Here is a 23,624-nt window from a genome sequence, read left to right as displayed (position 1 = left end):
AACCATGATAAAAAGTAAACTAAGCTGCGGAGATGGTGCAGAAATTCTGCAGCAGCAGAAACTCCTGATCGTGGGAACGTGGTCTACATGTGTGAGAGGAAACCATGGGACCCATAGGAAATACACAGAACACGAGAACATATAGACTCTTTACAGATGGTGGCTTTGGTGTAATTTTTAACCCAGGATTCTTATGCTACATTGCTAACCACTGAGCCACCGTATTGTATTCACAAAATCATCTACACGGCAAGAGACTCGAGATACAGTGAAAAGTAAGGAAGTGGAAGAAAATACACTGACAAGTGATCAATAATTCCTGGTGTATTGAAAGGTGGAAGTTTGACAATGCATTTTGGATTTCACCAAACTCCTTTTTAAGGGTACAAATAACCGCAAACAACCATTGACCGTAATCCTAAACAGCGGAGACGTAATATTGCAGTCACATCCCCCTATTCAGCTGTATAGTAAAGCCTTCCATTGAAGTTCCCCTGAGCGATGCAGATACTGGCCCAAAAGATTCATATTCATAAAAAGCTTCTATTATATAGAAATATGTATCCCATATTAGTTATAAGAAGTTCAAGAAAATGCTTAATAATAAAGATAATCCTTAATGTGTAGAGGAGAGAAAACTGTTCAGTCTGACTATACATTAAACAGATATGAAACTGATGTGTGGAGAGACGGGCGATCATTTCATTCTACTCCTGACGTAGATTTATTTGATTTATTTTTTTATAATGACAAGATTCGCAGATTGAGTTGATTTTGGGATTATTTATAAGAAAACTATTAATAATAAGATCATCACAGGCAAACGTTAGCTTCAAATGAAAATATTACGTTCGATACTAACCCACCACAACGTGATAACGTTTAGGCTAAGTCGTCCTTTTATCTTTTACAATCACAAAGGTCGCGCTTTAACCCCTTCACCCCCGGCCTGTTTTCACCTTCATGGCCCGGCCATTTTATTTTCAATTCTGACCAGTGTCACTTTATGAGGTTATAACTCTGGAGCTTCAGTGGATCCCGGTGATTCTGAGATTTTTTTTTTCGTGACATATTGTACTTCATGTTGGTGGAGAATTTAGAATATTTTTTGCGTTTGTTAAAATATCAGAAATTTGTCAAATTTTTAACTTTTGAATTTTTATGCCCTTAGGCCCTGTGCGCACTTACCATTTTTTCCCACGGATTTCCTGCAGTTTTGCTGCATGTTTCGCCACAGAAAATGTTCATAACATCTCTGCAGTGATTCACCAGCAAAACCTATGGGGAAAAAAAATGCTGTGCGGAATTTGACAGCTGCATGTCACTTCTTTTCCGCAGGTCCCTGCGGGATTTCACTCCATTGACTGCAATGTAATCGTGAAATCCCGCAGGGAAGTGATGTCATTACAGGAAGAGGAAGCGGAGCAGAGAGTAAACACACACACATCACAGACATAGAAAACACACAGATCGCACTCACACACCGACACATAGAATACACTTACAAATCAAACGGAAATATAGAAAAAAAAAAACACGTGGGCTTTGCCGTATTTTTACCTTCCAGCCGAGGTAAGAACACAGCGGCGGCCCGGTATTCTCAGGCTGGGGAGGACGGGGGGCAGGGTTAATGTCCCCCCTCCACCTGCAGCCGAGAATATCAGCCGTAGCTGCTCCGGGACTGTCGCATGCATTATGCGGCAGTCCCGGAGTGTCCTCAGCTCTTCCAGATGCCGTGATGCGGTGGCTATCCAGGTAATAATGAGTTAATGGCAGCGCATCGCTGCCATTAACTCCAGGCTTGATCATTGCAGTGTCTATGAGACAGCTGACATGATCAACCCGTAAGTAAAGTGAAAAAACACACACCAAAAAATCCTTTATTTTAAATAAAACACAAAAAAGCCTCCTCTATAACCCCTTTATTAACCCCTCCCAAACACACAGCTCCGACGTAATCCACACAGCTCCGGCGTAATCCACGTCTTGCGCTGCTTGCATCCAGAAGCGAGTGACACAGGCTGAATGCAGCCTCGCAACGAGTCTGCAGAGGTAACCACAGGGCATTTCCCACGGCCGGTAATGTAAACTCACATTACCGCTCGGGAGAAATGCAGCGTGTGCTCACACGGACTCTATCTATCCCTCTATCTATTCTATCTATTCCTCTATTTATCTATATACTATCTATCTCAGAAGGAAATAACCTTTTTTTTTTCCAATGTGCTTTATTGCATTGAAGGCATTAAAGCACATGTACCAACCCGCACGCGGCAAAACCGCGGCAAACCGCATGCAGTTTTCGGGTGCGGTTTGCCGCGTTTTTTTTACCGCGGGTGCGGTAGTTTTTCAGACCCTGCGGAATTTTCCTAAGAAAATTCCGATTTCCAGTGCGCACAGGGCCTTAAACCAGACAAAATAGTTAATAATTAACATTTCCCACTTCTCTACTTTACATCAGTGCAATTTTTGAAAGATATTTTTTTTTTGTTAGCAAGTTAGAAGGGTTCAAAGTTTATCACCAATTTCTTAATTTCCCCAAAATATTTACAAAACCATTTATTTGGGGGACCACATCACATTTGAAGTGGTTTTCAGGACCCTATATGACAGAAAATACCCAAAAAGTGACACCACACCTCAAGATGCTCAAAACTACCTTCAAGAAGTTTATTAACTCTTTAGCTGATTCACAGAAACTAAAGAAATGTGGAAGGAAAAATTAGAATTTTAATTTTTCTCCTTAAAAATGTTATTTTAGTATCCAACTTTGCATTTTCACAAGGGTAACAAGCGAGATTGCACAATAAATTGTATGTTGCATTTTCTCCTGAGTACGCCGATACCCCATATATGGTGGAAAGCTACTGTTTGGGAGCACGGCAGGGCTCGGTAAGGAAGGAGCAATATATGACTTTTGGAGAGTAAAACTATTTTCTGTGTCGAGACTCCTAACAGAGGATCCATGGATTTTTTTGATTTGCATACTTCCTAGGGGGCAATGCACCTAGGATTTCACTGTGTTGAGCACCTTTGCTGGCTGCCGGCAGTGTTTTCTCTGACTGGTCTCCCCGAGATCAGTGATTGTTTCATCTTTAACAGATTTGTGAAATATGTGATGAGTTTTACATGATGCTGATAACACCAGGAAGAAAGCCGGCGGATTGATGACCGCAGTGATTCTGAATGGGCTAATGAACCGAGGACCTTTAAGTTTAATGTTTTTCGTGGACAACCACACCAGATCACCCACACACAGGTCTGGACCAGACACAAGTTAACAACCCCATGCTTATACTTAGAGCCCATGTTATGCAAATGTTGCTGAACCTTCTTCCATGTAGGCGATAGTGCTGAGACCAATTGGTCCTCTCCAGGTACCACAGATCAGGACCCATCCAGAAACGTACAGAACTGGGGATGATGACTATAACACAAAAGAATTAAGATACACCAGAGGATTCATGGAGGCGATTATTGATAGCAAAATCAGCATGAGGAAGGAACGAGGATCTGAAACAAAACAGCACAAATACTGCTCCAAGTTCTGACTCATGCGTTCTGTTTGCCCATTAGACTGTGGATGGAACTCCGATGAATGAGACAGTTTAATCCCTAACCGAGAGCAGAAAGCCTCCAAAAGTTGGCAATGAACTGAATTCCTCTATCAGAAACAATATTAGACTGCACTAGATAGAGTCTGATGGTCTGCCGTATAAACACCTGGGCTAAAGTTTTAGTAGTGGAAAACAACGGTAAAGCGATAAAATGTGTCATTTTGCCCTAAGTGTAAGAGTAGTGGAACTGATCTCCTTCACGGGTTGTGGTCCTGCCCCCATTTGAGTCCATTATGGTCACAGATCAAAAGTTGTATACAAAAGGTGTGGGGTCTTGAAGTTCGGCTCTCACCTGGGTTCGCTATTTTTCACCATTGGGAGGAGGGGAACGATACCAAAGGGAAGGTGACTAACCCACCCAGACTTATAGATGTGATACTTCTGGCAGCAAGAGAGCGATACTAAAAAATTGGTTGGAGTCTAGGGTCCCTGCGATTGAAGAGATCTTGGGTCAGCTCATGCATCTTCTTGAAATAGAAGGATTGGATGCAGAAAGGAGGGCAGATAGAATACGACAGCACTTTAACAAATGGAAGAAATTCATACTGGCCTATTGTACTCGGGAGGAGATAGTCAGGATTATGTCACCTTTCAAAGACACAGTCTGGTATCATACTGAAAAATTGAAGGATACATTGGATGGCTTGGAGATAAGGGAGGAAAGGCCAAAAGATGACTAAAAGGAGAGGGGGAAATAACCGATTTGAGTGGGACTTCTCTATTGTATGTCATTACCATGTTCACAAGGGTTCAATGGGGGGAATGATAAGAATGATGGGTTAAGGGGTCGCTGCTTTCCTTTGCTTTATCTTGCCATGTTACGGTTATTGATTTTAAAAACTGGTATGGAATTTGGGATGATCAAACAGGACAATGTAATGTTTTTGAATTGAATTTACAATGCTGAATTCGCTTATGCCAGTGTTATGTTATTGAAAAATTTGAATAAAAATATAGTTTTAAAAAAAAAAAAAAAAAGTGTCATTTTAGAAAACGTATCCACCACCACAAAAATGACCGTATTACAAGCAGGGGAAGGAAGATCCATAATGAAGTCCATGGAAATTTCCATCCAAGGTTGGCTAGGGACATTCAAAGGCTGCAGACAACCTGATGAATGGGAGTGAGATGCCTTTGAGTGTGCACAGGTGGCACATGAGACGCAAAAGACACCATATTGCTCTGGATTCTGGGCAACCAAAAGTGACGCAATATGAGATCCATAGTACCCTTTACCCCAGGGTGACCAGTAAGGACAGAATCATGATGCTCCCGCAGAACCCTAAGGAAAAGATTTAGGGGAACTAATGACTTGTTAGCTGGGACCCCAGATGGAACCTAACCTTGGGCCTCACCAATCTCAGATTCAACCTCAGTGCTGAGTGCCGACATCACTAGTCACTTTTGAAGGATGGGAACAGGTTCCTCACAAGGTTCCCCTGGAAAACTCCTGGACAATACATTGGCTTTAACAATAGAAAAAATGGAACCAGCACTCACCGATATTTGCTGTGTAGCACTCAGGTTTATTTCACGGTCGGAGGGTACATGCTTCGGCGTTACAGGGAGGGAAAAAGGATGGTCAGCACAAGATGACAATGGCCGTTTCGCCCCTGAAGGTGGGGCTTCAACGGGTCTTACAGGTTAGTGACCTCACTAGCAAGTTATAAAAAAGCAGCAAGCTCCAATCATAATGCAGATGAGTTAAGAACAATAAAAACAAAAACGCCCAAAATGGGCTTAGTATCACTAAATGGATCGCAATGACGGACACACTATTTTATTTTATATAATGGTATTATAAATGGTAATTTCTTCGGCGCTCTATTGGGAGACCCAGACGATTGGGTGTATAGCACTGCCTCCGGAGGCCACACAAAGCAATTACACTAAAAAGTGTAAGGCCCCTCCCCTTCTGGCTATACACCCCCAGTGGGATCACTGGCTCACCAGTTTTTCTGCTTTGTGCGAAGGAGGTCAGACATCCACGCATAGCTCCACTGTTTGTAGTCAGCAGTAGCTGCTGGCTATATCGGATGGAAGAAAAGAGGGCCCATATGGGGCCCCCAGCATGCTCCCTTCTCACCCGCGGTGGTGCTTGTAAGGTTGAGGTACCTATTGCTGGTACAGAGGCTGGAGCCCACATGCTGTTTTCCTTCCACATCCCCTGGAGGGCTCTGTGGAAGTGGGATCTTGCCGGCCCCCAAGCCCTGGGGCCGGGCTCCATCCACAGACCCAGAGAACCTGCTGGATTTGGAGCGGGAGTGCCGTTCAGGGACAAGGCCCTGCAACTTTCAGGTACTCTGTGTCCCCGGCAGGCACGGACACTCTCAAGGCTTGCTGAGCGTTATAGTGCGCCGGGGACAGTAGCGCTGTGCGCTGGGGTTAGGTCACTGCAGCTTTGCTGAGTGACGTTACAGGTTGGGAACTACTGCGCCGACCGCTCCTGGAGCGGCGGCGCAGCTGCGACTTGTGGTGCGCCGGGGACTTTGCGCCGACCGCGCTTTTACGGCGGCGGCGCTTCTAACTTTAGCCCCCGGCTTCTGCGGCCTAGCGCCGCTTCGTTCCCGCCCCCACCCTGTCAATCAGGGTAGGGGAGAGACGCTGCTCAATAGGCAGCGCCGAGGGCTGGAGCTTTATTTACATGCTCCACCCCTCTCACTAGGCACAGTGGGAAGCAGGCTTCCCGCTCTTCGTCTGTATACGCCCAGGGCCCGCCCCCCCTCTCCACAAGGACGCCGGCAGCCATTACACATGCGGTCTGGCTGGGGAAAGGCAGCAGGCTCTGGGAGACCCAGACTAAAGGGATTTCGGCGCCCACACACCCGCTCATAAGCGGGCGGTAAGCAGCACTTTAGTGCTGGCCCCACTAGTGCCTCAGTGTTATATTAGTGTACTTTTTTCTTGGTACCATATATATATATATATAGTTGCACTGTAAGGTCGCTTCTTGGCTGGACACCCTGTACTGCTCTGAGGAAGCAGCAACATGTCATCCGCAAAACGCAAGGGTGCCAAGGCACAGGCTGTGTACACTGTTTGTACTGCATGTGGGGCTGATCTACCGGCAGGCTCCAATGACTCACATTGTGTGCAATGTTCAGTCCCAGTGGCACTTCGTCAGCCAGAGCCTAATGTGGTGGTAGCCCAGGCAGAGACGCCTGTGAACCCTGCCCCGGTGACGGGGACAGACTTTGCAGTTTTTGCTGATAAAATGTCTGTGACTATGACAAAAATCCTGGAGACCTTGCAGTCCAGGCCAGTTACTCAGACCATGGACACTGCTGTGTCTATGCTCTCCGGTCCCCCTCAGTTGGAACTAATCCGTGCTCCAAGGGGGTCTCAAGCATCACAGGCTGAAGTCTCTGACTCAGATGACAGTCCCAGGCAGCCTAAGCGAGCTCGCTGGGAAAGACCCTCCACGTCATCACACTGCTCAGGGTCTCAACGAGAAGAGTCTCTCTGTGATGAGACTGAGGACGGGGATCAGGATTCTAATCCTGAGGCCCCTCTCAATCTGGATGCCCCTGATGGTGACGCCATGGTTAATGACCTTATATCGGCAATTAATAGACTGTTGGATATTTCTCCCCCAGCCCCTTCTGCAGAGGAGGCAGCTGCACAGCAGGAGAAGTTCCATTTCCTGTATCCCAAGCGTAAATTAAGTGCTTTTTTGGACCACTCTGACTTCAGAGAATCGATCCAGAAACACGACGCTCATCCAGACAAGCGTTTCTCTAAACGTTCTAAGGATACCCGTTATCCTTTTCCCTCTGAGGTGGCCAAACGCTGGACCCAGTGTCCAAAGGTGGATCCCCCAATTTCCAAGCTTGCGGCTAGATCCATAGTCGCAGTAGAGGATGGCGCTTCACTTAAAGATGCCAACGACAGACAGATGGACCTTTGGTTGAAATCTGTCTACGAAGCTATCGGCGCGTCGTTTGCTCCAGCATTCGCGGCCGTGTGGGCACTCCAAGCTATTTCAGCTGGTTTAGCACAGGTGGATGCTATCATACATCCAGCAGTACCGCAGGTGGCGTCCCTAACTTCGCAAATGTCTGCGTTTGCGACCTATGCTATCAATGCTGTCCTAGAATCTACGAGCCGTACCGCTATGGCGTCCGCCAATTCCGTGGTTTTGCGCAGAGCCTTGTGGTTAAAGGACTGGAAATCAGATGCTGGTTCCAAAAAATGCTTAACCAGCTTGCCATTATCTAGAGACAGACTGTTTGGTGAGCCATTGGCTGAAATCATAAAACAGTCCAAGGGTAAGGACTCTTCCTTACCACAGCCCAGAGCAAGTAAACCTCAACAGAAAAAGTGGCAGTCGAGGTTTCGGTCCTTTCGAGGCTCGGGCAAGCCCCAATTCTCCTCGTCCAAAAGGTCTCAGAAAGAACAAGGGAGCTCAGATTCCTGGCGGGCTCACTCACGCCTCAGGAAAGCAAATGGAGGAACCGCTTCCAAAGCGGCTACCTCATGACTTTCGGCCTCCTCCCTCCGCATCCTCGGTCGGTGGCAGGCTCTCCCGCTTTTGCGACATTTGGCTGTCACAGGTCAAAGACCGGTGGGTAACAGACATTTTGTCTCGCGGGTACAGAATCGAGTTCAGTTCTCGACCTCCACTTCGGTTCTTCAGAACCTCCCCACACCCCAACCGAGCAGATGCCCTGCTGCAGGCGGTGGACTCTCTAAGAGCAGAAGGAGTCGTGATCCCTGTCCCCCCTCAGGAACGGGGGCGAGGGTTTTACTCCAATCTCTTTGTGGTTCCAAAGAAGGACGGCTCCTTCCGTCCTGTTCTGGACCTAAAACTGCTCAACAAGCATGTGAACGCCAGGCGGTTCCGGATGGAATCCCTCCGCTCAGTCATTGCCTCAATGTCTCAAGGAGATTTCCTAGCATCAATAGACATCAAAGATGCTTATCTCCACGTGCCGATTGCTACAGAGCACCAACGCTTTCTACGCTTCGTGATAGGAGACGACCATCTTCAGTTCGTAGCTCTGCCATTTGGTCTGGCGACAGCCCCTCGGGTGTTCACCAAGATCATGGCGGCAGTGGTAGCAGTCTTGCACTCTCACGGACACTCTGTGATCCCTTACTTGGACGATCTACTGGTCAAGGCACCCTCTCAAGAGGCATGCCAACTCAGCCTGAATGTTGCACTGGAGACTCTCCAGGCGTTCGGGTGGATCATCAACTTCCCAAAGTCAAATCTGTCACCGACCCAATCACTAACGTATCTTGGCATGGAGTTTCATACTCTCTCAGCGATAGTGAAGCTTCCGCTGGACAAGCAGCGGTCTCTACAGACTGGGGTGCAGGCTCTCCTTCAAAGTCAGTCGCACTCCTTAAGACGCCTCATGCACTTCCTCGGGAAGATGGTGGCGGCAATAGAGGCGGTTCCGTTTGCGCAGTTTCATCTGCGTCCACTTCAATGGGACATTCTCCGCCAATGGGACGGGAAGTCAACATCCCTGGACAGGAAAGTCTCCCTTTCCCAGACGGCCAAGGACTCTCTGCAGTGGTGGCTCCTTTCCACCTCATTATCACAGGGAAGATCCTTCCTACCACCGTCCTGGGCGGTGGTCACGACAGACGCGAGTCTGTCAGGGTGGGGAGCAGTGTTTCTCCACCACAGGGCTCAGGGTACGTGGACTCAGCAAGAGTCCACCCTTCAGATCAATGTTCTGGAAATCAGAGCAGTGTATCTTGCCCTACTAGCCTTCCAACAGTGGCTGGAAGGGAAGCAGATCCGAATTCAATCGGACAACTCCACAGCGGTGGCATACATCAATCACCAAGGGGGGACACGCAGTCGGCAAGCCTTCCAGGAAGTCCGGCGGATTATGATGTGGGTGGAAGCCACGGCCTCCACCATATCCGCGGTTCACATCCCCGGCGTAGAAAACTGGGAGGCAGACTTCCTCAGTCGCCAGGGCATGGACGCAGGGGAATGGTCCCTTCACCCGGACGTGTTTCAGGAAATCTGTCGCCGATGGGGAAGGCCGGACGTCGACCTAATGGCGTCCCGGCACAACAACAAGGTCCCAACCTTCATGGCACGGTCTCGCGATCAAAGAGCTCTAGCAGCAGACGCCCTAGTGCAAGATTGGTCGCAGTTCCGGCTCCCTTATGTGTTTCCACCTCTGGCACTCTTGCCCAGAGTGCTACGCAAGATCAGATCCGACTGCAGCCGCGTCATACTCGTCGCTCCAGACTGGCCGAGGAGGGCGTGGTATCCGGATCTGTGGCATCTCACGGTCGGCCATCCGTGGGCACTACCAGACCGACCAGACTTACTGTCCCAAGGGCCTTTTTTCCATCGGAATTCTGCGGCCCTGAACCTGACTGTGTGGCCATTGAGTCCTGGATCCTAGCGTCTTCAGGCTTATTCCAAGGGGTCGTTGCCACCATGAGACAGGCTAGGAAGCCCACGTCTGCTAAGATCTACCACAGAACGTGGAGGATATTCTTATCCTGGTGCTCTGCTCAGGGAGTGTCTCCCTGGCCATTTGCATTGCCTACCTTTCTTTCTTTCCTGCAATCTGGGTTAGAAAAAGGTTTGTCGCTCGGCTCCCTTAAAGGACAAGTCTCGGCGCTATCCGTCTTTTTTCAGAAGCGTCTAGCACGACTTTCTAAGGTGCGCACGTTCCTACAGGGGGTTTGCCATATCGTTCCCCCGTACAAACGGCCGTTAGATCCATGGGATCTGAACAGGGTACTAGTTGCCCTCCAGAAGCCGCCCTTCGAGCCTCTGAGGGAGGTTTCACTTTCTAGACTATCACAGAAAGTGGCTTTTCTGGTAGCGATCACATCTCTTCGGAGAGTGTCTGAGCTGGCAGCGCTGTCTTCCAAGGCTCCCTTCCTGGTCTTCCACCTGGACAAGGTAGTGCTGCGCCCCATTCAGGAGTTTCTCCCGAAGGTGGTATCCTCTTTTCATCTTAATCAGGATATCTCTTTGCCTTCGTTTTGTCCTCATGCAGTTCATCGGTATGAGAAGGACTTACATTTGTTAGATCTGGTGAGAGCACTCAGAATCTACATTTCCCGCACGGCGCCCCTGCGCCGTTCGGATGCACTCTTTGTCCTTGTCGCTGGTAAGCGCAAAGGCTCGCAGGCTTCTAAGGCTACCCTGGCTCGATGGATCAAAGAACCAATTCTTGAAGCCTACCGTTCTGCTGGGCTTCCGGTTCCATCAGGGCTGAAGGCCCATTCTACCAGAGCCGTGGGTGCGTCCTGGGCATTACGACACCAGGCTACGGCTCAACAGGTGTGCCAGGCAGCTACCTGGTCGAGTCTGCACACTTTCACCAAACATTATCAGGTGCATACCTATGCTTCGGCGGACGCCAGCCTAGGTAGAAGAGTCCTGCAGGCGGCAGTTGCCTCCCCGTAGGGGAGGGCTGTCTTGCAGCTCTAACATGAGGTATTTCTTTACCCACCCAGGGACAGCTTTTGGACGTCCCAATCGTCTGGGTCTCCCAATAGAGCGCCGAAGAAGAAGGGAATTTTGTTACTTACCGTAAATTCCTTTTCTTCTAGCTCTTATTGGGAGACCCAGCACCCGCCCTGTTGTCCTTCGGGATTTTTGGTTTGTTTGCGGGTACACATGTTGTTCATGTTGAACGGTTTTCAGTTCTCCGATGTTACTTCGGAGTGAATTTGTTTAAACCAGTTATTGGCTTTCCTCCTTCTTGCTTTTGCACTAAAACTGGTGAGCCAGTGATCCCACTGGGGGTGTATAGCCAGAAGGGGAGGGGCCTTACACTTTTTAGTGTAATTGCTTTGTGTGGCCTCCGGAGGCAGTGCTATACACCCAATCGTCTGGGTCTCCCAATAAGAGCTAGAAGAAAAGGAATTTACGGTAAGTAACAAAATTCCCTTCTTTTCAACCCAAAAATACGACTAAGTCGTTTTTTTCATTAAAGCCTAATGGGCCCATTGCATTATATCTGATGATATATTCAGCTTCCTTTTGCAAAAGGACTTTGAGTATCGCCCCCTCTGGGTGATGGTTCAACTAATTCTAATCCAGCAAACATTAAAACGTTACAATTTGCCTCGTGAATTTTTCACATGCTGGATCATTTTAGTGGCACCCACTCCTGTGGATATGGAATTTTGATGTTCACGGAAACGCACAAAAAGTGGTCTAATCGTCTTCCCTATATAATAAAAGCCACAAGGGCAGAAGACGATATAAATTACCATTTTAGTTCTACAAGTGATGAGATGTTTGGTCGTGTGCCAGGCATTGCCCACTTTGAAAGATTTTCCGGTGAGATGGAATTGACAGAAAGAACAATTGCCGCACTTATGGTTGCCCACAGGACCAAGGTGATGCAGCCAGGTCGAGGTCGGTATGTAGCGTTTTTTTACTAACATATCTCCGATGTTTTTAGACCGTCTATATGTAATTAGTGGTCTATTTTTAGCTATGTCCGCTAAATCTCTATCTTTTTCTATTAGATGCCAGTTTTTATTTACAGTTAGGTCCAGAAATATTTGGACAGTGACACAAGTTTTGTTATTTTAGCTGTTTACAAAAACATGTTCAGAAATACAATTCTATATATAATATGGGCTGAAAGTGCACACTCCCAGCTGCAATATGAGAGTTTTCACATCCAAATCGGAGAAAGGGTTTAGGAATCATAGCTCTGTAATGCATAGCCTCCTCTTTTTCAAGGGACCAAAAGTAATTGGACAAGGGACTCTAAGGGCTGCAATTAATTCTGAAGGCGTCTCCCTCGTTAACCTGTAATCAATGAAGTAGTTAAAAGGTCTGGGGTTGATTACAGGTGTGTGGTTTTGCATTTGGAAGCTGTTGCTGTGACCAGACAACATGCGGTCTAAGGAACTCTCAATTGAGGTGAAGCAGAACATCCTGAGGCTGAAAAAAAAGAAAAAATCCATCAGAGAGATAGCAGACATGCTTGGAGTAGCAAAATCAACAGTCGGGTACATTCTGAGAAAAAAGGAATTGACTGGTGAGCTTGGGAACTCAAAAAGGCCTGGGCGTCCACGGATGACAACAGTGGTGGATGATCGCCGCATACTTTCTTTGGTGAAGAAGAACCCGTTCACAACATCAACTGAAGTCCAGAACACTCTCAGTGAAGTAGGTGTATCTGTCTCTAAGTCAACAGTAAAGAGAAGACTCCATGAAAGTAAATACAAAGGGTTCACATCTAGATGCAAACCATTCATCAATTCCAAAAATAGACAGGCCAGAGTTACATTTGCTGAAAAACACCTCATGAAGCCAGCTCAGTTCTGGAAAAGTATTCTATGGACAGATGAGACAAAGATCAACCTGTACCAGAATGATGGGAAGAAAAAAGTTTGGAGAAGAAAGGGAACGGCACATGATCCAAGGCACACCACATCCTCTGTAAAACATGGTGGAGGCAACGTGATGGCATGGGCATGCATGGCTTTCAATGGCACTGGGTCACTTGTGTTTATTGATGACATAACAGCAGACAAGAGTAGCCGGATGAATTCTGAAGTGTACCGGGATATACTTTCAGCCCAGATTCAGCCAAATGCCGCAAAGTTGATCGGACGGCGCTTCATAGTACAGATGGACAATGACCCCAAGCATACGGCCAAAGCTACCCAGGAGTTCATGAGTGCAAAAAAGTGGAACATTCTGCAATGGCCAAGTCAATCACCAGATCTTAACCCAATTGAGCATGCATTTCACTTGCTCAAATACAGACTTAAGACGGAAAGACCCACAAACAAGCAAGACCTGAAGGCTGCGGCTGTAAAGGCCTGGCAAAGCATTAAGAAGGAGGAAACCCAGCGTTTGGTGATGTCCATGGGTTCCAGACTTAAGGCAGTGATTGCCTCCAAAGGATTCGCAACAAAATATTGAAAATAAAAATATTTTGTTTGGGTTTGGTTTATTTGTCCAATTACTTTTGACCTCCTAAAATGTGGAGTGTTTGTAAAGAAATGTGACAATTCCTACAATTTCTATCAGATATTTTTGTTCAAACCTTCAAATTAAACGTTACAATCTGCACTTGAATTCTGTTGTAGAGGTTTCATTTCAAATCCAATGTGGTGGCATGCAGAGCCCAACTCGCCAAAATTGTGTCACTGTCCAAAGATTTCTGGACCTAACTGTATTATGGATCTGATGGTATTGTCCATTGGACTGAATTTAAAATTAAACATCAGACGTCTTTGTGAATTATTTTGATAATCATTATTGGCATCTATTTTTCTAGATGATTTTTTATTTTTTACTTTTTCCTCTGCTACCTTTTTATTAGCTCGTTCGTGTGCTGCAATTATCTCGGTTTGTGGGTAACCACGTTCTAAAAATCTCTTCTGAAGATCCTGAATTTGTTCATTTAATTAATCTCAACATTATTCGTAATTCTGTAAACACGTAAGAACTGGCTGTATGGGATGGATTTGAGGACGTGTCTCGGATGAGTGCTTTTATGGTGTAACAGAATATTCACTGCTATAGGTTTCCAAAGATCTCTCGTGTGATTTGCCCTTCTTTTATCACTAGTTTAACGTCTAGGAATTCAATCTCTCTTTCTCCAAATTGATGGGTGAACAGCATATTGTATTTATTTGTTATATTTAGGTGCTGAATAAAAGCTTTTAGGTCACTCTCTTCTCCATCCCATACAATCAGGACATGATAGGAGATATGCCCCAGAACAAATTAATTTAATTGAAGAAGCACTATGTTTTGTTCTTACACACAATGCTTTCAAATTCGGGAATGATTGGTTTGTGCAACACAGTGGCAGTGGGGTGGTGATGGGGACACCTGTGGCTTGCACGTTTGCAAATTTATATCTAGCCACAGTGGAAGGGGATCTGATATATAGTCTGAATAATCCTTTTATTAGACACATAAAAACATAAAACTGTATTTACGTTTTGTGGATGACGTCCTGATTGTATGGGATGGAGAAGAGAGTGACGTAAAAGCTTTTGTTCAGCACCTAAATATAACAAATAAATACAATATGCTGTTTACCCATTAATTTGGAGAAAAAGAGATTGAATTCCTAGAAGTTAAACTAGTGATAAAAGAAGGGCAAATCACACGAGAGATCTTTAGGAAACCTATAGCAGTGAATAATCTGTTACACCATAAAAGCGCTCACCCGAGACACGTCCTCAAATCCATCCCATACAGCCAGTTCTTACGTGTTTACAGAATTACGAAATTACGAAATAATGTTGAGAAATTAAATGAACAAATTCAGGATCTTCAGAAGAGATTTTTAGAACGTGGTTACCCACAAACCGAGATAATTGCAGCACAGGAACGAGCTAATAAAAAGGTAGCAGAGGAAAAAGTAAAAAATAAAAAATCATTTAGAAAAATAGATGCCAATAATGATTATCAAAATAATTCACAAAGACGTCTGATGTTTAATTTTAAATTCAGTCCAATGGACAATACCATCAGATCCATAATAAATAAAAACTGGCATCTAATAGAAAAAGATAGAAATTTAGCGGACATAGCTAATTACATATAGACGGTCTAAAAACATCGGAGATATGTTAGTAAAAAAAACGCTACATACCGACCTCGACCTGGCTGCACCATCTTGGTCCTGTGGGCAACCATAAATGCGGCAATTGTTCTTTCTGTCAATTCCATCTCACCGGAAAATCTTTCAAAGTGGGCAATGCCTGGCACACGACCAAACATCTCATCACTTGTAGAACTAAAATGGTAATTTATATCGTCTTCTGCCCTTGTGGCTTTTATTATATAGGGAAGACGATTAGACCACTTTTTTGTGCGTTTCCGTGAACATCAAAATTCCATATCCACAGGAGTGGGTGCCACTAAAATGATCCAGCATGTGAAAAATTCACAAGGCAAATTGTAACGTTTTAATGTTTGCTGGATTAGAATTAGTTGAACCATCACCCAGAGGAGGCGATACTCATAAAGTCCTTTTGCAAAAGGAAGCTGAATATATCATCAGATATAATGCAATGGGCCCATTAGGCTTTAATGAAAAAAACGACTTAGTCGTATTTTTGGGTTGAAAAATTACCATTTATAATACCATTACCGTATTTTTCGGACTATAAGACGCACCGGACTATAAGACGCACCCTGGTTTTAGAGGAGGAAAATGGGAAAATAAAACTTTAAGCAAAAAATGTGGTCATGACACACTGTTATGGGGCGAGGATCTGCTGCTGAAACTGTTATGGGGGTAATGTCCCCAAATTTTCTACTAAGGTACCCCATCCTGGTAATGATCCTCCTGCCTTGTATATGATCCTGCTATAAACCCCCATCCAGCCTGTTCACATACCCCCCCCATCCAGCCTGTTCACATACCCCCCCCCCATCCAGCCTGTTCACATACCCCCCCATCCAGCCTGTTCACATACCCCCCCCATCCAGCCTGTTCACATACCCCCCCCCCATCCAGCCTGTTCACATACCCCCCCCATCCAGCCTGTTCACATACCCCCCCCATCCAGCCTGTTCACATACCCCCCCCATCCAGCCTGTTCACATACCCCCCCCCCCATCCAGCCTGTTCAAATACCCCCCCATCCAGCCTGTTCACATACCCCCCCCATCCAGCCTGTTCACATACCTTCCCCATCCAGCCTGTTCACATACCCCCCCCATCCAGCCTGTTCACATACCCCCCCCCTCCAGCCTGTTCACATACCCCCCCCCTCCAGCCTGTTCACATACCCCCCCCATCCAGCCTGTTCACATACCCCCCCCCATCCAGCCTGTTCACATACCCCCCCATCCAGCCTGTTCACATACCCCCCCCATCCAGCCTGTTCACATCCCCCCCCCCATCCAGCCTGTTCACATCCCCCCCCCTCCATCCAGCCTGTTCACATCCCCCCCCCCATCCAGACTGTTCACATCCCCCCCCCCCCATCCAGCCTGTTCACATCCCCCCCCCATCCAGCCTGTTCACATCCCCCCCCCATCCAGCCTGTTCACATCCCCCCCCCCATCCAGCCTGTTCACATCCCCCCCCATCCAGCCTGTTCACATCCCCCCCCCCCATCCAGCCTGTTCACATCCCCCCCCCCATCCAGCCTGTTCACATCCCCCCCTCCATCCAGCCTGCTCATATACTCCCATCCTATATGCCCCCCATCGTGCTGATATACCATCCTGGTATATGGCCTGTATCCTATAGCACAGAGAAAAAAAAAATAAACGTTTATACTCACCTTTTCCTCACTCCCTGCAGCACCGATCACATCTTCCTCTCTGGCACGCTGATCTGTGTGTGTGGAGCCGTTCCCCTGCAACATCGCGATGTCCTGTCTGTGCCGATCAGCTGACCGGCTCAGCACAGATCAGCTGACCAGCACAGATCAGCTGACCGGCACAAACAGGAAGACATCGCGCGCTGCAGGGGGCGGCTCCACACACGGGGACGGGTGAGTGCACTGATTCACTGCACCCCGCGCTGGTAATGACGCGCGGGGGGGCAGTGAATACAGCCGCACATGATCACTCCAGGCTGTAATTGCCAGGGGTGATCATGCCGGCTCTTTACTATGCGCGCGTCCCCGCTCGTCCTCCCGCCCACCTGTCAGTGCCGGCTTCAGCGCTGAGAGATGCCGGGAGGATGGGCGTGCATATGTAATGAGCGGGCCCACGTGGTCACGGCAGGCGCTGCTGCTGCCTGCTCGTGTCCTCGATGACCCGCTCCACCACAGCACCCTCGTTCCCGGCCGCAGCCCTATAGTCAGACCATAAGACGCACCCCCAACTTTCCCCCAACATTTGGGGGAAAAAAAGTGCGTCTTATGGTCCGAAAAATACGGTATATAAAATAAAATAGTGTGTCCGTCATTGCGATCCATTTAGTGATACTAAGCCCATTTTGGGCGTTTTTGTTTTTATTGTTCTTAACTCACCTGCACTATGATTGGAGCTTGCTGCTTTTTTATAACTTGCTAGTGAGGTCACTAACCTGTAAGACCCGTCGAAGCCCCACCTTCAGGGGCGAAACGGCCGTCGTCATCTTGTGCTGACCATCCTTTTTCCCTCCCTGTAACGCCGAAGCATGTACCCTCCGACCGTGAAATAAACCTGAGTGCTACACAGCAAATATCGGTGAGTGCTGGTTCCATTTTTTCTATTGTTGAAGTTTCATCCTCTGATGCTTTTGGAATAAGCACCCCATAGCTGTAACTCTATTTAGTCCGTCCTGGAAGTTTTCACTTGCCACCGCAGAGATCAAAAGCACCGCGTGTGCCTCCTGCGATCAGCCGTCTATTGTTTGAACTGGTCAGTCCTCAGTGGGAGTAGTGCCCCGCTTATCCCTTTGGTGAATTAATACATTGGCTTTAGTATTCTTAGACACAGGATGACAAGTTCCGAAAAAGTTATGTTAAGCTTAGAGGGACGTCCTGGCCCCTTATTTTAACCCTGGCAGGTATTATACACTGAGACACCATGGTGGAGGAAATACGTAGTCCCATGTTGGAATCCCCCAACCCACCTGGGTCTAAAAATCTTGCAACTGATGATTATTTCTTGGGCACTGAGAGACCGGTACTACTAAAATGTCCCTTTTTACCACAACAAAAACAAACTCCTCCCCTTTTAAGAGTAGAGGAATTCCTCCTCTCATGGGACGTTCTACCAAGCTGCATGGGCTCAAGTGAGGCGTCGGGAGGTGAAGTAGGTACAGTAACCCCCTCCCAGCGAGTCTTGGTATTATGAGACCTCTGTTGGAAATGGTGATCAACACGGATTATAAGAGAAATGGCAAACTCAAGAAAAGGCGGAGCTTCATATGTTACCAACGGCTCTTTTACCTTCATGGACACATCCTGAAAAAAAACTGTTTTTGAGTGCAGAGTTGTTCCACTGAGTGTCCACAGAGCAGTGCCTGAATTCAGCGCAATAATTCTCTGCCTGCCGATTCTCCTGGTGCAGTGAACGGGTTTTAAACTGAAATAAAGATACCTTAATCAGCGTCACAATAGATAAGTCCAAGAGGAAAGGTCTTGGGATCCCAAGAACATCACTGACCTTCTCATTAAGAGATTCCTGGAAAGGGTGGGCGTAAAGGGGGGATTAAGGGGGGTACTGTAAAGCCCTCACCGGCGTCCCCGCATTTGTCTGCCCCCCTCCACAGCACACTCACGCTCCCAGCTGCTCTGTGGTGGCTGCTCCATCCTCAGTCCCCACCACCATCTCCCAAGACCTGCACACACTGCACAGGCCTCTTGCGAGTGCAAGTACGCTCTAACCTGGAAGTGCCTATCAGTCTATAGCTGAGAGGCATCAGGCATTTAAGGTACTTATAGATGCGTTGCTAGTTGTTTAGGTTCCCTTTAATAAGTGCTGCTGTATTATTTACACCTGTCTGTTTCGTAGTACCTACCACTGCTGCTGAATCTTACTACATTGGCCAAACCTGCTGCTGTACCGGCTGCTGCTGACGCATCATACCACATCGGCCAAGCCTGCTGTCCCGTCTGCTGCATCATAGCACTATGGCCGAATCTACCGCATCAGCCATCTCGGCTCCACCTGCCTACAGTCACTGTCAGGATCTATACCCATGTGTAGTGGTAGGAGCTGTGACCTGCCTTGTGATTGGCCGTGTTATACAGACATGCAGTTGATGTAAATCATCTTAAGAAACCTGACGGCTCATAATCAAGGTCAGGGCATTACAACTATGACTGGTGTACAGGACTCAGTGAAGAGGGGGGCCCGGCTGGGCCAGGGGTAAATACTTAGCTTTATTAAGAACAGGCGCTGGCCGTTACTCCCTCTTCACTGGGCTTCAGTCACAGTAGCAGCACACGGCTAAATTGCATGCTAAGCCCTTTTAGGGCATCACATGCAAATTAGTCATGTGACTGGAAGCAAGATGAGTGGAGCAGAGCAGCGTGATGAGGTCATCACTCTGCGACCTCATCACACTGCTGCAGGTAACGTGGAGGTGGCGAGGACGCACCATTCGGTGGGGAAAGGTAGGCGCACCGTGAGCTGAAGATCACTAAGGGTGATCCCCAGTCCCTGCCTTGCCTGCTCTCCGCCGCACATCCAGCTGAAATGCATCGCAGCTCAGAGAGGAAGGTGTGCCACTTAGGAGCCGGGGAGCGTGAGTAAAATGTTTTTTTTTTATTCTTTTTGCGGCAAATATATGAGGAGAGGCCCAGGAAGGGGACATATATAACAAGGAGGACATATATACCAGGAAGGGGACAAAAACCAGTATGGGGACATTATACCAGAATGTGCCCAGGAGAGGGATATATATATATACCCACACCAGGAGGGGCCCTGGGAGTAGATATATATACAAGAAGGAGGACATACAGTACAGACCAAAAGTTTGGACACACCTTCTCATTCAAAGAGTTTTCTTTATTTTCATGACTCTGAAAATTGTAGATTCACATTGAAGGCATCAAAACTATGAATTAAAACATGTGGAATGAAATTCTTAAAGTGTGAAACAACTGAAACTATGTCTTATATTTTAGGTTCTTCAAAGTAGCCACCTTTTGCTTTGATTAATGCTTTGCACACTCTTGGCATTCTCTTGATGAGCTTCAAGCAGTAGTCACGGGAAATGGACTTCCAACAGTCTTGAAGGAATTCCCACAGATGCTTAGCACTTGTTGGCCTTTTTGCCTTCACTCTGCAGTCCAGCTCACCCCAAACCATCTCGATTGGGTTCAGGTCTGGTGACTGTGGAGGTCAGGTCATCTGGTGTAGCATCCCATCAATCTCCTTCTTAATCAAATAGCCCTTACACAGCCTGGAGGTGTGGTTGGGGTCATTGTCCTGTTGAAAAATAAATGATGGTCCAACTAAATGCTAACCGGATGGAATAGCATGCCGCTGCAAGATGCTGTGGTAGCCATGCTGGTTTAGTATGCCTTCAATTTTGAATAAATCCCCGACAGTGTCACAAACAAAGCACCATCACACCTCCTCCTCCTTGCGTCACGGTGGGAACCAGCCATGTAGAGTCCATCCGTTCACCTTCTCTACAAAGACATGGTGGTTGGTTCCAAAGATCTCAAATTTGGACTCATCAGACCAAAGCACAGATTTCCACTGTCTAATGTCCATTCCTTGTTCTTTAGCCCAAACAAGTCTCTTCTGCTTGTTGCCTGTCCTTAGCAGTGGTTTCCTAGCAGCTATTTTACCATGAAGGCCTGCTGCACAAAGTCTCCTCTTAATAGTTGTTCTAGAGATGAGAAGGAGTGTCCAAACTTTTGGTCTGTATTATATATACCAGGAAGAGGATAAAAATCAGGATAGGAATATATATACCATAATGTGCCCAGGAGGGGAAGGAGGGGCCCAGGATGGGAGATATATAAACTACAGTTCAAAAGTTTGGGGTCACACACACAATTTTGTCTTTTCCATGATAGTCATACTTTTACTTATTATGTTTAATCTCTTTTTTATTGAAAAATTAAGGTTGGTTACAATAAGCAGGGCTGCAGACCAAGGCAAACCCCCAAATAGAGACAAAACAAAAAAAAACAAGAATGCAATGAAACATGAAAGGCTTTGCATGGTTGCAGCCATATACAGTTTGTTACAATAAAGAACATTTAAGAACATTTATATCATTCTGTCTTGAACCATTATAAAAGTATAAAATCCATAAACTATACCATAAACAGCAAAGATTTACCATTCATACCATAGAGGCACATAATGGTCAGTCAAAGGAAAAGAAATAAAGAGAGAAAGAAAGAGGGAAGTAGACAAAGTGAATGATGACGGGGAAAAGGATCATGGGGAAGGGCAAGAAAGGGCCAGGAATAACTAGCAGGGAAAATCTAGGTAGAGTCTCAACTCGCCCCAAAGAGGGACCTGAAGTCCGGAGAATCCAAAAACATGACCCAGGGACTCCAGATCCCAATACATTTTTCAGTAGCGTCCTGAATTTCAGCAGTGAGACTCTCCATTCTGTAAAGGGAGGCCATCTCCTCAAGCCACTCATCCAAGGCGGGGGCACGGGTTGACCTCCAGTGTCTGGGGATCACGGCTCGGGCAGCCGCTAGGCAAAACCGCAATAGTCCCATTTTCTGAGATTTCACAGACCCCGGTAGGATAGATAAGAGAGCGATTTGTGGAGAACCAGAGAGGGCCTCCCCACTAATGCTATTGTATGCCGAGAAGACCCCACTCCAAAAAGGCTTAATGAGGCTACAGCTCCACCATATATGCAACATATCCCCCCTCTCGTGATTACACCACCAACATCTGTCTGACACTGAAGGGAAGATTGCGTGTAGGGCATGAGGGCAGCGGTACCAGCGGGTGAGAATTTTATAACCCTTTTCCTGGACCGAACAAGCCCTAGAAAATTTGTGAGTGAAAAGAAAAGCAGTCCTCCATTCCTCAACCCGGATAGTCACGCCCAAGTCTCTACTCCATCCCCTAACAAATTTGAGCTCATCCACATCCCCCTTCTGGATCAAAAGGTTATAGATAAGGGACAGGGTATGTCCCGGAGCCTCTTCTAAAAGAAGGAGCTTTTCAAACAAGGAGGGGGGGCAGCATAAAGTGCCTCCCGGCCTGATCCGGTCAAGAAAGACCTGATCTGGAAGTATTCAAACCAGGGTATGGCCCCTCCCAAGGCAGAGGCAGAGAGCAAGTCGTATGTGGGCAATGGGGATCCCTGGAGTATGTGAAAGAAGCGCTCGTCCCCGCTCCTCCTCCGGCACAGGAAAACATCGGCCCCAACTGCTGGGGCAAAATCTGGGTTTGAAAAGATAGGGGAGAGGGGACCGCGCCCCCTGGACAGACGACCCCTTTTGGTTTCTAAATCCCACATCCTCAATGTCACCCTCAAGAGATCAGCCTCAGAGAGAGGCTGGCCCCTGGAGCCCGAGCTAATCCAAGGGAGGTAACGCAAGGGGATCTCGTGGTCCATTTCTTCTAGGCTTACCCACTGCTTTGTGGCCCCATGATATTGCCAATCTAGTAATCGCATCAGTAGAGCCGCTTTATGATAGAGTTTAAGGTTGGGCAATCCAGCCCCCCCCTGGCTTTTAAGTCTGCAAAGGGTAGTGAAGCCTATCCTCGGGCGCTTACCTCCCCACACGAAGCGCGTGATAACTGACTGCAGGCTGGAGAAAAAGGCCACAGGAGGAACCAAGGGGACCGTCTGGAACAAGTACAAAAAGCGAGGAAAAATGTCCATTTTGATAACATTTATTCGTCCAAACCAGGATAGTCTTTTACTATTGTATGAGGTAAGATCCTTTCTTGTTCTGTTGAGAAGGGGAAGGTAGTTAAGCTGATATAGTTTTGAGAGATCCATGGGGACTGTTATCCCTAAGTAAGTAATGGCGGAGTCCTGCCACTTGAAGGGGAAATTTTTCTTGATATGATCCACCTCAGCATCAGGGAGAGATATGTTTAATGCCTCGGATTTGGAGTAATTGACCTTAAAGTTGCTAAGGTGACTGAATTTTTCAAACTCTTGAATAAGTGAGGGGAAGGAAAGGCGAGGCTGTGAAATGAACAGAAGTAGATCATCTGCGTAAAGAGCTGCCTTGCATTCCCCACCCCCCACCCCTATCCCGTGGATACTGGAATTGTTTCTGATGGCCACGGCAAGGTGTTCCCTAACCAGGACATAAAGTAGGGGGGAAAGGGGGCACCCCAGACGTGTACCATTATGTATTGCAATTGGTGATGAGAGAAACCCATTGACTTTGGCCCTGGCAGAGGGATTCCTATAAAGGGAAGAGACCCTTTCAATGAATTTGTCTCCCAGTCCCACCTGCCGCAGAGAGGCCATCACAAACTCCCAGCTGACTCTATCAAAGGCCTTCTCTGCATCAATGGAGAGAAGGCACGTAGGGAGACCTCTGGCCTTAGCCCGCGCCATAAGAATAAGGGTTTTGTTGGTATTGTCCCTGGCCTCACAACCCAATACAAAGCCAACCTGATCAGTGTGAATAATACCGGGAAGAAGTGGAGCCAGTCTATTGGCGAGAGCCTTGGCA

This window comes from Anomaloglossus baeobatrachus, chromosome 6 (assembly GCF_048569485.1).
Source record: "Anomaloglossus baeobatrachus isolate aAnoBae1 chromosome 6, aAnoBae1.hap1, whole genome shotgun sequence".
Taxonomy (NCBI): Eukaryota; Metazoa; Chordata; class Amphibia; order Anura; family Aromobatidae; genus Anomaloglossus; species Anomaloglossus baeobatrachus.
Note: the sequence above shows the minus strand (reverse complement) of the source record.